The sequence below is a fragment of the Xenopus tropicalis genome, chromosome 8, assembly GCF_000004195.4.
Source record: "Xenopus tropicalis strain Nigerian chromosome 8, UCB_Xtro_10.0, whole genome shotgun sequence".
NCBI lineage: Eukaryota > Metazoa > Chordata > Amphibia > Anura > Pipidae > Xenopus > Xenopus tropicalis.
The window spans coordinates 105,664,360-105,680,406 of record NC_030684.2 but is presented as its reverse complement, the minus strand read 5'-3'; the positions used below and the strand labels follow the sequence as shown (position 1 = coordinate 105,680,406).

Sequence of the window (16,047 nt, the reverse complement as noted above, 5' to 3'; positions counted from 1 at the left end):
ATAGGGCAGTCACTGAAATGACTATTTTTGTTATACAAAACTTTAGCCCCTTTGTGCATGTGTGAGTTTTTTACACACCCCAAGGTGCATTTTGTACATTCTCAGGGCAGAAGTCGACTCGTATTGCAGAGCATTACAGCCCAGTGGCAGGAGAAGAGTTAAAAGACGCTGCAAGTTTGTTACTTTGTGTAATGCTGTGGTGTCAGAAGAGCAAGAAGCACGGATTTCACAATAGCACTGATTTAACCCTTGTCTGTTTCACTACTTGGCATTTCTTTAGAGCTCGGCTGTGCACTGTTCTTAACTTTTATCTTTTCCAAGTCAGTCCCTGATGAAATTGATCATAGTGTTGCTGTGTGATCCTGCACTTACAGATTTTAAACAGATTTAAAAAAAAAAAAAAAAAAAAAATTAGGTAGGAAAGAGTATGTGTAGGAAACTTGCACAATTGGTGTTTTCACTTTCCCTCCAAGATGAGAACTTCAGAAGTGAAACTGCATGACTGCGCAGCTACATTGCCACACTGCAGCGCTGCCTTAAGGTGGCCATACACGGGCAGATTTAAGCTGCCTTTTCAGATGTGTTCTGTTGGTTCCCAGCAGGCTATGGGGGTATTCTGATCAGGGGCAGGCCAAGGCGAATGAGTGCCCTAGTCAACCCAACCAACCACCTAGCCCCTGCAAACTAAACCCCCCCCCCATGCAAGCACATGTTGGGGGGCAGCACAATGACAAGTGGTGGGGGCAAGGGAGGGTGGACTAGGGGTAGGCAGGAGAGGCCCCACGTTTGTTGCGTCATAGGCAGGTGCCTCTTCTGCCTACCCCTAATTCTGGGCATGATTCTGATAATAACTCCCTCCTATTACCCTTATTGGGGAGCAGAAAGTATGTGCTTCAGTGCTTAGAGGAAGAATTTACAATCTGCACCAATATGCTGTTACTGAACTCTGCCACAACAACTTCTTGTTCTCTAGTTGTTCTACTGTATGTATGTATGTATGTATGTATGTGAGCAGGTAGAGCCACCTTTTTCACATGCATGTGGGCCAGCCTCTTCAGAGGGTCCCGGTGTGTGGAAGATCAAGGGACATATTATACTATGTAACAGTTTTTAGATGTTCTCATCATATACATTCCAACCTGTTGCCCTCCATCTTTTGTTGAACAGCTGGAGTACCACAGGTTAAACATTCATAGTTTATGATTACGCCCCCACCCCATAAGAGATCCAAGGGTTAGTGCTCAGAGCCCACCCTTGTGTAACTTCAGTGCACTGTACAGTGTGTTTTGGTGCTGTACAAAGGATAATCATTAAGTTTTGGCTATACCAGTGATGACATTCCTCTCTTCTAATAATAGTTGCAGAAGGAAATAAACTGAACAGACCGGTACCCAGTTCACCCTAGTAACACTTAGCATAGGGATTTGTGCATGCACTGGATCCTTGTGCAGAAAATGAGATCATGGGCCAAAGAGCTATAATTTATTGCTTATCTTCTGTATGACTGTGCACATTGTTTCACAAGGGTGTTGTCACATGCTGATTTGCCTTTATAGTTCTGGGCCTCAGCCTTCCCTTCATCCTCTTTAACCAGTGCTCTGTTGGTTTTGTTATTTGTGTATGCAGAAAATTGTGCCTGGTTTGCCAAGTAACTGCTGGTTTATTCACATAGAGGTGGGGCACGCAATAAATTTAACTTTCCATGCACTTGCTAGATGTCACTTAACTCCTCTCTTTCCCTCTTCCCCATCTAATTGTGTAGCCAGTGCATGGGCATGGGCATCTGGTCCCCCATTCTATAACATAAACACGTTTTTGGCATGATACAAAGTTTTCCTTAATAACAGTGGCCACAAAATGGCACATTCCTGCTTGCTGTGATTGTGAATTCCAAGACTGATAGAAACTACACTTAAACTATATAAATAATATAAATGAAGGTCCCCTTTAATGTACTTTAAATATGTCCAGTGCTGCATATTCTAGCAGTGATACATAAATACAGGTATGGGATCTACTATCTGGATTCCTGTTATCCAGAAAACCTGCGGGAACACCATCTTCCATAGACTCCATTTGAATCAAACCGTTTTAAATGTTTAAAAGTAATTTACTTTTTTTTTTTTAATAATAAAACAGCAGCTTGTACTTGATTCCAACTAAGATATAATTAATCCTTAATTGGAGGCAAAACAATCCTGTTGGGTGTAATTATTATTAGTAGACTAATCCAAATTACAGAAAAACCCCTTATCTAGAAAACCCCATTCCCCTGAGCTGGGTAACAGGTCCTGTACCTGTAATGAAAGTCCCCCTTTCCCTACGGCTGTGTCAAGGTTGGGACCAGGCTTTGCTATAATAGTGCTTCTGTGTGCATTTTGTCAGCAGGGTGATGCTGCACAGTTAATGCCCAAGCTGGCTCTCAGGGGCCCGGGCAGATGATGTGGTGGGTGCATGCCATATTTATTTTTTAACAAGCTGCTGGGATTCTTGGCTACCGATATGCAACTGCCCATTCCAGGAAAATACTCTGCAACTTTCTGTCTGCCTCTGATCCGGTAAAACATGTTTGGGAAGGGAGGCTGAGCTAGGAGCGGCTCTCTGTTATTAGGTCAACAAACTTCTCTAACAGGAACTAGTGCTGTATCAGTAGCAAGGCCCTGCAGATTCTATGTAGCTTCTTGCAACAAGTATAATCTGAATGCATAGGCACAGCCTATGTATGAGTTTTGTCCCATTGTCCTTAGCAACATAGAGTGACTGCATTATGCCACATATAGGCTGACATTTTTTTGTATTACTATCATGGGTTATTAAGTGGCTACATTAACTGTATTGCTTAACAGTTGGCTGGCGTGGGATTATGGGAGTTGTAGTCCAAGAGCACAGCAGTCTGGGCACACCTGACTGAAGGCAGTCACTGGGACTAGTGTGGAGGGGTAGGGGTTCTACAGGGGTCCCCAGCCTTTTTTACCTGTTTACCACTATCAAATATAAATAGAGTTGGGGGGCAACACAAGCAAAAAAGGGCTGTGATTGGCTATTTGGTAGCCCCTATGTTGACTGGCCACATACTAGAGGTTCTGTTTGGCTGTACACCTGGTTTTTATGTAACCAAAACTTGCCTTCAAGCCAGGAATTCAAAAAATAAGCACCTGCTTGGCGTTGGTGTGCAACATGATGCTCCTGGGCCACTGGTTGGGGATCACTGGGGTTAGATATCCAACATAACTATAAAAACTGTTGAAGATTATAGAGGGTTCTGAGATATTTGCAGGCCCCATTGCACATTATGTATACTGTATGTGTTGATTATTTGCAGCTTAATTTAGCCATTGCACTCCTCTATTTTTATAGACTACAGTCTATTCAAACGGGTAGTTGCCAAATCAGAGGGGAAAGAAAATGTTTTTTTCTTGCTCGGTATGTAAACCATTATATCAGCTTTACTTGAAGCTTAAGGATAACGGCACACTGGGCCAGTTGTCCAAGTATTTTTCAGCATTGTGAATCAATCCCCCATTTACTCCTGTGTGAATTGCCTGCACCCATGGGTGCATCAGCTGCAACTGATTAACAATATTCACCTGACCAGCAATTGCACCCACAGATGTAAGCAATTTATATAGGAAATGGGGGGGATGCTGTTCTGAACATTTTATCAGTTTCCTGCCAAGCTGGAAAATGTACCCCTTTTAAGCTTTCCTTTACCCTGCTATAAATTTAAAATGTACAACCACCGCCCCTCATGTGACATTTGTGAGAGATTTGGGGGGGGGGGGATAGGCATGAGTTGGTAAATAATGGCAGCGTGGTTCAACACGCATCACTATTTTGGCAGTTTTCTGAGAACTACTTTAAACATAATACATGTGCATGTCATATGCATTGCCCAAACTAAAAATCTTATCTACCAATGAGCTCAGCGAATGCATTGAAACAGCCTCAGGCTCTTGCATGAAAGAACAGATCCCTGCTATTTGGCCATTTGTGTGGATGGACACTTCTCACAATGAATCATGTACTTACATGAAAATGCAGAAGTTGTTGTGTAATTGAAGTTCAAATCCTTTTCTGTTCACTTGTTCTGACTTTTGAAACAAGGCAGAAGAAGTCAGATATGTAAATCGGCTGGCTTCTGCTACATAGTTTCAGATATCTGAACCAGAAGTCCAGAGGACAATAAACAATCAAACAGAACTGCATTCAGTAGCAATAACATATCTTTAAAACAGATATTTAAAAAAAAAAAAAATTGTCTATTGGAAAGTTGCTTATAATAACATTTTCATACTGCAAAATTTTTGTGGGGTTGAGGTCCTATTTCCCCATGTAATAAATCGATGGTCTTTAAGCCTCAGGATTAAACGTGGTAGTCAACACACCCTTGATTGTCGCAAGTTCCCATACAAAAGCTTGAGAAGTGCTCTTCCTCTGGGAGACCCTGGTTGTAACAGGCAGGCACCACTTAAAAACCCCTGCCTGTCACTGCCACCATCTGGCATATACAGTATGTGATCTGTGAGTTTGTATAGGAAGCAATATGATGGCAGATGAGATGCTGTTGTTTTGGAGAGCAGATTTGTATTTTTTTTTCTTTTGAAGATATTAACAAAATAGATATTATAAAAAGTTAGTACGGTGTCTGCAAATGGCCATGTTTTGCTCACACAGTAAGATCCTTACTTGTAATCATTTGATGGGATTTCCTTTATAGACTGAAAGGGCATAAAAAAATAATGCATCCACAAAGTATTACTGTAAATCTTGCAGATTTACACCATATTTATGTCTGTGTATATTATAGTAGATGTATGTTACACCATTTATGTTTTAGTGCTGTTGTTACTCTTGGGGTAGAACTCATCTGGAGATTGTTGTCATGGTTTGTGGGTCAGACTTTACCTGACCCCCAAGATCTTGTGATGCTACAAAATCTGTAATGTAAAATCTTATCAGAATTTGCAGGTTGTGTTTCACCAGCGTTTGGTGGCTTTTTTTGAGGTGAAGTGAGCTTAGCCTCTATAGGAAAGAATAGGCTCCATTAATAAAATGTTTGTGCGTAAGGGCCCTAACAAAGGTTGAATCTGGGGGGAAGGGTGGGGTTTGTTTATATAGAGGGCTCACCAGAGGAATGCTAATTGGTTTTGATTGTGCTTGGATGCACAGGAAATAGAATGTGACTTCACTTTCAGTTTCAGATTTTACCATCTTTAGTGCAAGCAATAAAAACACTTCTTTCCTAATTAAAACAATAGTAAAACAAAATATGTACAGCACAAAGCCTATTTATGTTACAACCAGTGATATACTGCCCCTTTAATAATGCTTCCACCTATGTATGCCATAAATTGTAGACCTTCAGGCAAGCATCTGAAGCTGTTGCTGTAGGCCAAGACTGGGAGGTGAGTAACAGCTCGAGAGCCCCCATAAACTGTTGAGCATAAATATACTTGGAGTCTGTAAATAACTTGCAATCAGTGGCAGGAAGAGACTTGCCCACCATTAGCAGCATCTGATTCCATGGCTCTAGGCAGCTTTTTTCTTCAAAGAAATTGTAACTGCAGCTAACTAGAAAACAAACTAAATGAATAAGTAAGTCCCCTTTAGCTATCTCTTTCTCTTCTTACATCTGCAGAGTTTGGAAAAATAAAACTGTGCAACTGTTACCAGTCTTCCGTATGTTTATTAGTGCATTCATTGGTAGTGATAGTGCATTTGTTCACATTCAGGTTCTTGGTAATGACATTTCTAATTATTTGAGAGTCTGCAAGGAGTCATGTGGATTTAAGTCCTGTCCTTATTTTGTTTGTTGCCTTTGAGTTGGAAAGCATTCCATAGACTATGGGTGTGTTTGCAGGCTTGTGTTAAACCTTGTGCTATTGCGTGGGATGTACTGGTGCGTGGGTGTCTGCTAAACTGCATGCAAAGTTATGCTGGGAGCCCACACGAGCAGTTCTGTTAAGCTGTAGGCTTATGGGCCAGTGTTGTCATATGGTTTGGTCATTTCTGACTTAAATGCATGACAGTGGCCTGTGTGCGGGGCAAGTTAATAAGTGTAATAAGTGGGCATTTCTAATGCATATGAGGAAGCATAGTTGTCTGAACCCCATGTATGGGGTTATATACTAATCAAAATTTATCTAAATATTATATATGTCTGCAGGGTCATCAGACCATTGGTATAATTTCCCACGTGCCAGGTCCCCAGTGTTCAGCATAGGGGTCATGTAGTGAGAGTGCCAGCTGGCCTTGTGGCACCTGCGTAATAAGTCCAATCACAGCAGTATCTGCATGTAATTGGTATGTTTTCCCTGTGTTTGCTCTGGTTTACTCCCTTACTTCCATTCCATGCAATGCAGAAACATACTGGCAGATTAATTGGCTCCTGACAAAACTGACCAGAGTGTGGTTGTGTGGTAGGCACTTTGTCTATGCTCCCCTTGATTATTCTCTGTATAGTTTTTACGTGGTATGTCAATGCAATATTTATAAATAAATAAAAATATATGTTTACATAGAACTCTCCAGGGATCATTTATATCTGTAGTATAGCAAATTATACTCTAAAGGTGGCATATTCAGATTTTAGTCTTCTTCCGACAACCATTTGGATATCTGATTTGAGTTTAGGCACAGTGCAACGGGGCACTAAAACCACACTGCTATTTGGTGGGGGTGGTCAGGCATGCTTTAAGCCTTTTTTTTCATGCATCTACTTTGGACTGTGTATAGTGAGGGAAAAACATCTGTCAGACTTAAGGCTGCTTAAAACATAAACTGTTTTATTATTACAGAGAAAAGGGAAGTCATTAAAAAAATATTTGCTTAAAATGGACAGAATGGGAGATGGCCTTTTTATAATTCTTTTATAGACTCCATCTGACCAAATAATGCAAATGTTTTAAAATGATTTCCTTTTTTTCTGTATTCAACTAGTAAACGAGTACAGTACCTTGTACTTGATCCCAATTAAGATACAATTAATCCTTATTGGAGGCAAATCAATCCTTTTGGGTTTCATTAATGTAACACTTGTTTGGCTTAATAGGGGTATTATACCAGGCTAGTTGGACAATTAGAGCACGTGTTACAGCAACCCCCTTTCCCAGGAATGGGCCTCCGCTATATGGGAGCTATGTCAGGGGCTATATGGTGTTGCTGAACTACAATCCACACTGGTGTTGTGCAATATAATAAGTGATAGGACGCCAGGAGCTCTTGCAGTTAACTGGATAATACTTTATTGGACAAGGCACATATAGAATAGTGCAGCAGGGTATATACTCACAGTCACAGCAGTATAGAACTTGGTCACAGAGAACAGCAGCAGATGTGACCCTTAAGGTAACAGTATAGCCCACTTGGAGGATATGCAGAGTATTAGCTATATGCCAGGAATGGATGCCCTTTACTGGAACGGATCCCCTCCAGCCAACTATGGTTCAGGGTGAGGTACTGCCTGAATCCTGCGTCTTAACTGTGGTCCCTACAGCAAGGCATACAAAGCCTGGGTTAGACTAAACCCTTACAGTCTCCTTTGATGGGGCTTGTGCTGCCCTTACTAAATAAGCTATCTATGCTCACCACTCCTAGAGGGTGCTATTACATATGACTGACTGTGCTGGCTTTATCTCATTCACGGGGCCCTGTCCCCGACTTACAATTTAGCAGTTCTCCTTACTGGGGCCAATGCCTCAGGCTCAGTGACTAGCAGCCTTAGTCACCAGCAGCCAAAGAGGAAGCCACTTCCTTGTGCAAGACACTATATAGTCTGCACAAGGGGAGTGGTCAACCTGGCTGAACCTATAGGGGGTAGCCTAATAACTGTAATCTGAGTGTAGAGGGCTCTGCCCTATTACAGCACAGATAAGGAAAAGATAGGGGATAACACCATAGGGAGCTTAACCCTATGGGTCCCTACATTAATGTTTAAATTATTTTTTTAGTAAACTCCAGGTTTCAAACGTTCTGGACAACAGGTCCCATACCTATACCTTGATTGAGCCAACAATCTGATCATAACTTGAACCAATGAATTTGTTTTAGTATTGTCATGGGTTTGTGATCAAGGTTAAGTAGGAGCATGCAGGTAGATGTCAGTTTCTGAACCATAGGTCTGTTTCACTATAACACCAATAACATAACAACAAACTTGTTTTTTTGTTTGGTGTAAACCAGATACTTTTCTTACAACTTCTTCCATTACAGCATGAACAGTGATGCATTTTTTCATGCAGATGCTTTTTATTTTGTGCAATGCTCTGATATTGTACAAAGAATTGTCTTTCAGTTATTACAGATTTGCATTCCTGAAGCTGGCTTCTCTTCCTGTGAAAGCCGCTATGTTCTGAAAGCAGAAGTGTTGCTTGATTACTGAAAGCATTAACCCATTCCAGTACCCATTTCAGGTTAAGCACTCTCACCAGTATCTCGCTGAAGTAAAGGCTTAATCATAGGGTGGTGCATATTCATTAGTGATTTTACTTGTTAACCTCAGACCCCAGGGCGGCACTCACCTTTGCTAAAATGTGTACCAGCCTGGGGTGCTAATCTAGTGAGTGGCACACTAACATCTTGTCACCTCTCCCGGTAGCCTTGCTGCTGCCCTGGGCTGTTCGCAGAAAAATAAAATAGGAACTTAGGCTCTAAATTAGGTTATGTAATAAAAGACCTTTAGGCTAATGCCAGACGAAAATATCGCCCTAGGCCTCCTACATGTGCCTGCACCCGAATGAGTGGAAAACGCTTGGGTGCAGGCACATGTAGCCGAAATACGCATAAAAACGCGAGACTTTCAAACTGTCAAGTTCGTATGCGGATTTATGCTATATGTGCCTGCACCCGAGCGCATTCCATTAATTCGGGTGCAGGCACGTGTAGGAGGCGTAGGGCGGAATTTTCGGCAAGCGTTTTTGCGCTTGCTGAAAATATCCGCCCTATGCCTCGTCTGGCTTTAGCCTTAACCTTTTAGGATCTAAGTTTGCCAAGGTGCAGTAACCCATTGCAATCAATAAGATGCTTTTAAACAGGTGACCAATAAATGCTATGCACTGAATGATTACTGCACTTGGGCAAACTTGGTATCTTTTAATATGTATGGGGGGGGGGGGGGGGGTAAAAACCACACTTTTCTCTACTGGGCATTTGCACTGCTGGTGTGGCAGCAAGTGTCCCAGGGACAGGATACAAGATGGTGGCACAGCACCTACTAGATTAGTACCCTGGACTGGTGAGTTTTTCAGGGATAAGAAGAAATGAATCTGGATCAGAGGCTAGTGACTTTAAGGGCTTTGGCACAAGGGTAGACTTATCTCCCCGAAATGCCATCCCACCGGCAGTAATGTAAGCCGACGGTGGGATGGCATACGTGGCGATGCGATTTCCCCAAAATCGCGGAAGTTTCCTCTCGCCGATTTACATTCTCGCTGGTGGGATGGCATTTCGGCGAGATTAGTCGCCCGCGACAAGGGAGATTTGTCGCGGACGACTACTCTCCCCGTGTGTCACAGCCCTAAATGTGTTAGGCTAGGGGTGCATAACAAATTGGCAGCACCAGTGATTAAATCTTTCCTAGTCTTTGAATAACTTTATCACTGTTAGGCTATGGCAAGGGTGCTAAAATGCCTGAAGTTCCCTTCCTACTGGCGACAATACGTCCTGTGTGCATGTGCCTAAGCTTACAAGTTCTTGTAGCCAGGTGCCCATGTATTCAAATACAAACCAACTGTGGTTGATTAGTTGTTCTGCTTAGATAACCAAGACCTACAATTATAAGAGTTTTTCCTTTGCTTAATTTGTTCTCATTGCATATGCTCGCACTGTATGATGCCCAGCAGGGGTTCTAATCCTGTCTGTGGGTCAGAAGTTAAAGAAAGTTCACCTTAACTTTTTGTATGTCCTATTATGAGTATCTTTCCAGTTGGTCTAGAACAGGGATCCCCAACCTTTCTTACTCGTGAGCCACAGTCAAATGTAAAAAGACTTGGAGAGCAACACAAGCACCATAAAAGTTCATGGAGGTGCCAAATAAGGGCTAAGATTGGCTATTAGGCAGCCTCTGTGCACACTATCAGCTTACAGGGGCTTTATTTGGTAGTAAATCTTGATTTTATTCACCTAAAACTTGCCCCCAAGTCAGGAATTCAAAAATAACTACCTGGTTTGGGGGCACTGAGAGCAACACCCAAGGGGTTGGGGAGCAACATGTTGCTCACGAGCCACTGGTTGGGGATCACTGGTCTAGAACCTGGATTATGTTGAATTATAGCTGCCTTCTTTTTTCTCTGAAATTCCAGAATAGAGAGATTCTGAACAATATGCTAAATTATTCAAAATAACAAAAGATAAGAAATAAAGACCAACTTGTGTCAGAATATCAGCTTCATCACAGTAAAAGTTTTGATACCATGATTTCCATGCTCTTTTTGATATGTAGGCGTGCAGTGAATTTTAAACCACATCTTTGTGGTTGTGAATCCGACTCCTAGGGTAAAATGTACCCAAAACCCCAAATTCTCTTTAATGCTAGAATGTACAGTGCAGGTGCAACTCTACAGGACATTGCCCCCACTGTATGGGGGATTTCTGCCACTACTATTGGGGAATTTGCCAAGGGAAGTCACTTCTGTGAAGTCAATTCCTTGTGAGCTAAAAATGCTGCTAGCGAGGACTATGCCACCTACACTATGAGGGAGCTCCTGGTGTGGGCAGCCATATTGTGTCACAGCCGGTTCCCTATGCACGTGTATGTGATGTTATGCACAAAATGACCACCTCCTCCAGTGGGGGAAACAATTTTCCCAAGATAGGTGCCCTTTAAAGTAGAGTTTTGGGAAGAATCATAGGGGTATATTTATCATGCTGTGTAAAAAGTGGAGTAAAACATCACCGGTGATGTTACTCATAGCAGCCAATCAGATGCTTTGCTTTGGTTTTCTAACTGTTGAAATCTAATTGCTGATTGGTTGCCCTGTGCAACATCACTGGTAATGTTTCACTCCACTTTTTACACAGCATGATAAATGTACCCCATAGTGTGGGTTTCACATTGTGTTTTAAAATTGGCTATAAAGTTCAAAACAGAACATTTTTAGTTTTTTTTAATTTTTGTGTATATTGCAAAGCTGAATTCGTATTGAGGCCTTGCGTCGGAGAAGGGACTGGTAGCCCTCCTATGGTAGTAGTAGATTAGCAGCTAAAATCTGTTTAACAGTGGAAAGGCTTCTGGTTAGATAGAAGTTCCTAATGTATGTGAAAGTATGGGGGAGTAGATATGTATGGTCACACAAAATAATACTGTATGTACTTTGTACTTCTGTTTTACTAGCTAAAGAGCAGCCTCTGATGATGTGGGCCAGGATAGTTTCCCTTTCTGACGTGCCCTAAGGCTGGCTGTGCTTATATAGATTCTGGAGGGTATTTTATTGATTAATACAGCAGCACACTAGTATGCAATGCTTTATAAACAGTAAACATAAACTGGGGGCAGTTAATATAAATTAAATATTGCCGAGGCCTTGGTGCAATATCACTGTTCTGTATTCTGTAGTGTATGAAGCAAAAGCTTAAACTGCATGACAAGTGGCATCCTCTTCTGTACACAAAGGTCAGCCTGACATGGCACTGCCGCCTTCTAACTAGAGAACAGCGTGAGCTTGCAATAAATGGAAAGTTTATAAAGAGGATGTGCTTGTGGGTAAACTTACCCTGTGCATATGAACTCTGCACAGTAACCCCCCCCCCAGAGTGGCCATGTTCATACTTCCTGCCTTCCATGATCAGAGCTAAATTAGTGCATTAGAATCAGTTTGTACGCATTTATCAGCACTTCTTTCCAGAATGGGGGTTATTTCTATTAAAGTGATAGTTCTTTTTTTCAAGTTAACTTTTATGGGGTAATGTAATACAGGGTGTTAAACTTGCTACTTGTACAGAATCCAAAGTTATTAATTAGCAGGTAGTATATAGCGATCAGTTGCTAAAGGTAACTAGGGCACATTTTAGACTTATTACATTACCTCATTAGTATGTTTAGGATTATCCTATTTTTAGAAATCTTGCAGTTATGCATTCAAATTGCTGTCTGGATGCTTGGGTACTTTTTTCCTCTAGCAACCAGATAGCTGCAGAAAATCCAAACTTGAAAGCTGCTAAAAAAACAAGCTTGAAAAATTAAGATATATTTCAGACTGAAACAGAATATAATTGCCTATATCATAATTAAAGTTACTTTAAAGGTGCACTACCACTTAAGATGAAAAGTGGCCAGAATAGGCATACAGAATTGCCTTATAACAACCTCTCCTATATTTGCTCAAAATAGGAAAATAGAAGGAGCTAGCATAGGTCATTTATCACTCTAAAAGGGCCCACCAAACAAATAAGCACACACACCGTAGATAAGGGTTGCCACCTGTACAGTTTTGACCCCAGTTTTGTCCACAAATGGACAGCCGGTTTCCCCAATTTGGAAAACTAGCAGCACTCTGAGATTGACATGTCATAGTCCAACCCATGTGATGTCACTCTCCCTCCCCATGATGTCACACCCCTGCCTAGTGATGTTCCGCCCCCCTGCCTGCAGTTAGTCACCGTTAAAGGTGGCAACCCTACCAGAATTACAACCACTGCCGACCCCAACCCTGCTATGTACATGGTCAAGCAGGGCCATTGCAACAAATGGACAATCAACGCATTAACCAAAGAGTTGCCGGTAAGATCAGGGCAGAAAAGGAACAATAAAGACCTTAATCCCAGACATTGTAGTGCATTACCTTACCCACAAGCAGAATGCCACAAACTTCTTTTGCACTGAATTTTATACTGTTTTTTGGTGTGAACATTTTACAAATAATTATGCCCCTAAATGATGTTACTTGTGTCACATGAGTTAAGTTTTGTTTGTATGTAGTGCTTATGTGAGTTTTAATATGCTACTCTAATACTGTAACCCTATTTTATCCCAGGCTCCAGTACTAGCTTGGCAAACACAGAGCATGGATTATATTGGAGTCTCTCTTCCAGCTGGGCCCTCACATTAGTAAGTGGGAAAAGGGAGAGGTGTTGGTAAACTACACCAGTCACCTGCACAAACAGGATTTGGGAAGCTGGTTCTTAACCAGATTACAAATGTTTATTTAGCAAAGCAGAGAAAGGCAGTACTTGCATAGCACCAAGGTATTAATATAAGGTAGTATGGTCACCACAATATTCACTGACAGAGCATAACTTGCTGATTTAGGGATTTAATCCCTACAATTCTTTATAGATTTAAATAATGGGGTCAATAATTACTATGAATTGAATGTTTAAAAAGTGTGTATATATGTTTACCAGTTAAAATAAATTGATGTAAAATAATATTTATAATTTTAAATTCTGTGCAGTCTAGCACAAATGATCAATGCTTTCCTGTCTATACATGGCTACACCTGCTGAAGTACACAAATTAGTCTAAGCAGTGCTGTTTTGCTATGGCATGGTTTAACTCTGTACTGTTATGAAACTAATATTAAATACTAGAGAATTCCACCATACACGTATGGGACCTGTTATCCAGAATGCTTGGGACCTGGGGTTTTAAGATGAGGGATAAGGGATCTTTCCGTAATTTGGATTTGGATCTGCTAAAAATTATTTCAATACTGAATAAACCCAATAGGCTTGTTTTGCCTCCAATAAGGATTAATTATACCTTAGTTGGGATCAAGTACAAGGTACTGTTTAATTATTATAGAGGAAAAAGGAAATCATTTTTAAAAATTAGAATTGTTTGCTTGTAATGGAATCTATGGGAAATGGCCTCTCCATAATTCAGAACTTTCTGGATAACGGGTTTCCAGATAAGGGATCCCATACCTGTACTAAAAAACCAAGAATATCCTAGTTGCACATTGTCAGGATATATGTCAGACACTGCTCCATGACCCACTTTTGAGGCCTATGGGCTAACACCCTGCAATACAGAAAGGCCTAGGCACTGGCAGCTGCCAAACTGGCTTTCCCTGTTGTGTAAAAAGGGTGTTGCTATAGTTTTTTGTGCAGGCAAACCCTACAGTCCGTGCATAGTCACCGTGCAATATAATTAAAAGACATGACCATACATGTTAATATGTGAAATATTTTACTTCCATTTGTGTACATTAGGCAACAGGATTTATTTATTTTTTTTGCCTTGTTCGGTACAATGCATGGTAATTTGCATTTCCGACTCTATTGTTGAGCTTTTGTGCAGAATTTTCTGAGCCTTCTCTGAATTCTCCTGCATTTATACCGCAGTGCACTCCAATATAGGGTTGCCATCTATATCAGAGGTACTCGTACACAGGCCGATAAGTTTGGTCCGGAAGGGTCGAAACAGCAGCTTTTATCAACCCCCCTGTACTCTTGACATATACATACGTTGCACAGCAAATTGTGACTGGGTCCTGAATATGGCACTGTCTGCTTTTTGGCAACATAGTAAACGATGCATCAATATTTATGACTATATATAAAAACAGTCAATATTAAATATCCAGCACCCACAGTGTTAATGCATTTTTTGGTTGAGGGATAGTCTCCATGGAAACTGGCTAATTCTTAGAAGTAGCTCATGAACATTACTTTTTCGTCTTAGTTGCCACTGTAATATATTTGTTTGTCCTACTCCTTTTATCTTAGTGATGATTCTATAATATGCACCCAGTGACCCTGTCCTGCTGCTCAAGGGGCAGTATCTTCTATTTCATCAGGTTCATAGTTTCTTGTTTTAGCAGGATCTGGGTTTTTTGTTTTTTTTTTTTGCTTACTGCTGCGGAATGCTGGGAACTTTAGTTCAGAGAAGTTGTTAGCCTTGTCTCAGCCCTGCCTTTCGGCATATTATTCCTGTAAGGGGATGGATTTGCATTCTCTTTAGTATTTGGCCCTCCTAATTGTTGAGTTAAAAAGTAAAGTCACCTCATTCAAGGACAATATTCCAACTTTCAATGTAATATAATTTTCCTTATGATTATTAAGGTTCCAGTTTGCTGCTCTGGCTCAGATATCCCAGCCCAGTATACTTTAAAAAATCTGTACAGCCACCACGTGCACAGTCTTTGCAGCACACCTAGCGCCAACTAGAATCAAGCATATATGGCACTTAAGAGTTACATCACACTTTGGTGCCATGCATGCTTGCTTCCAGTTGGCTGCCACACACCATGTGATACAGCTTGTGCTTGAACTGGTTAATAACCAAAGGGTTTACTTGCAGAATCATTGCAGAAAATGACACTGGTCAACATTCCATCACCACTGGTGCCACTTTATAGACCATAGCACAAAGCCTTATAGATACAGAAGTTGCTGTGTGTTGCTCTTATGCCATAGTTTCCAAACTGTGGGGCTGCCCCTCACCCCACTAGGGGGCCTGTGAGATGGCTGGTGGATGCCCATCCTAAAGACTAGCGATGGGTTGAATGCTGGAAGATCAACTTTTGTCAGTTAAGCTAAGATTTAGGGGTTAACGCCAATTTTGCTGTTCTAGCTATTATTGAAACAATGTGTAAATGGGCAGTAATATCAATATTTTTACACCTCTGGAACATTGTAATGAGCTGAGCGCAGCCCACATAGTTTGGACCTCTAACAGAGCAATGGTCTTAAAGTTTGAAAACCACTTCTTTAATGAGGTGGTGCTTTACGGGAAGTAGACTTTGGTTGTTCATAGCCCCCTAAAGTCCTTAATGCATGGAAATGACTATGTTGTTCACTACACCAGCCAGTTTAGCATCAGACCTGTTGGGCTGGCTGAACATTATGCTTTTCTTATGAGAAATATCAGCTTGGCGGAGTGGTGCTAGAGTCAGTGCTAGAAGGTTTAGGCAGAGCACAGGGGGCCATATTTACTCTTCTGTTGTTCCCTATTTAATGGCACACTGGAAAATATAACTGCCATGGTCAAAACATCCATTTCTGTCTGTCACTGCTCATTTCTGTCAGATAAAAGCACCATGACTGAATCACATGGAACAGTGGCAGACGGTCCTTTCTGACAAAACGCTTGCTTTCCATTGAATTGCA

The 16,047-nt window shown here is 41.3% G+C and overlaps 1 protein-coding gene across 3 annotated transcripts in view; it reads left to right on the top strand.

Moving 5' to 3' along the window:
• mideas (mitotic deacetylase associated SANT domain protein) overlaps positions 1 to 16,047 on the top strand; it is a 55,161-nt gene that overhangs the window by 20,735 nt on the left and 18,379 nt on the right. The gene's annotated exons all lie outside the window — the stretch shown is intronic.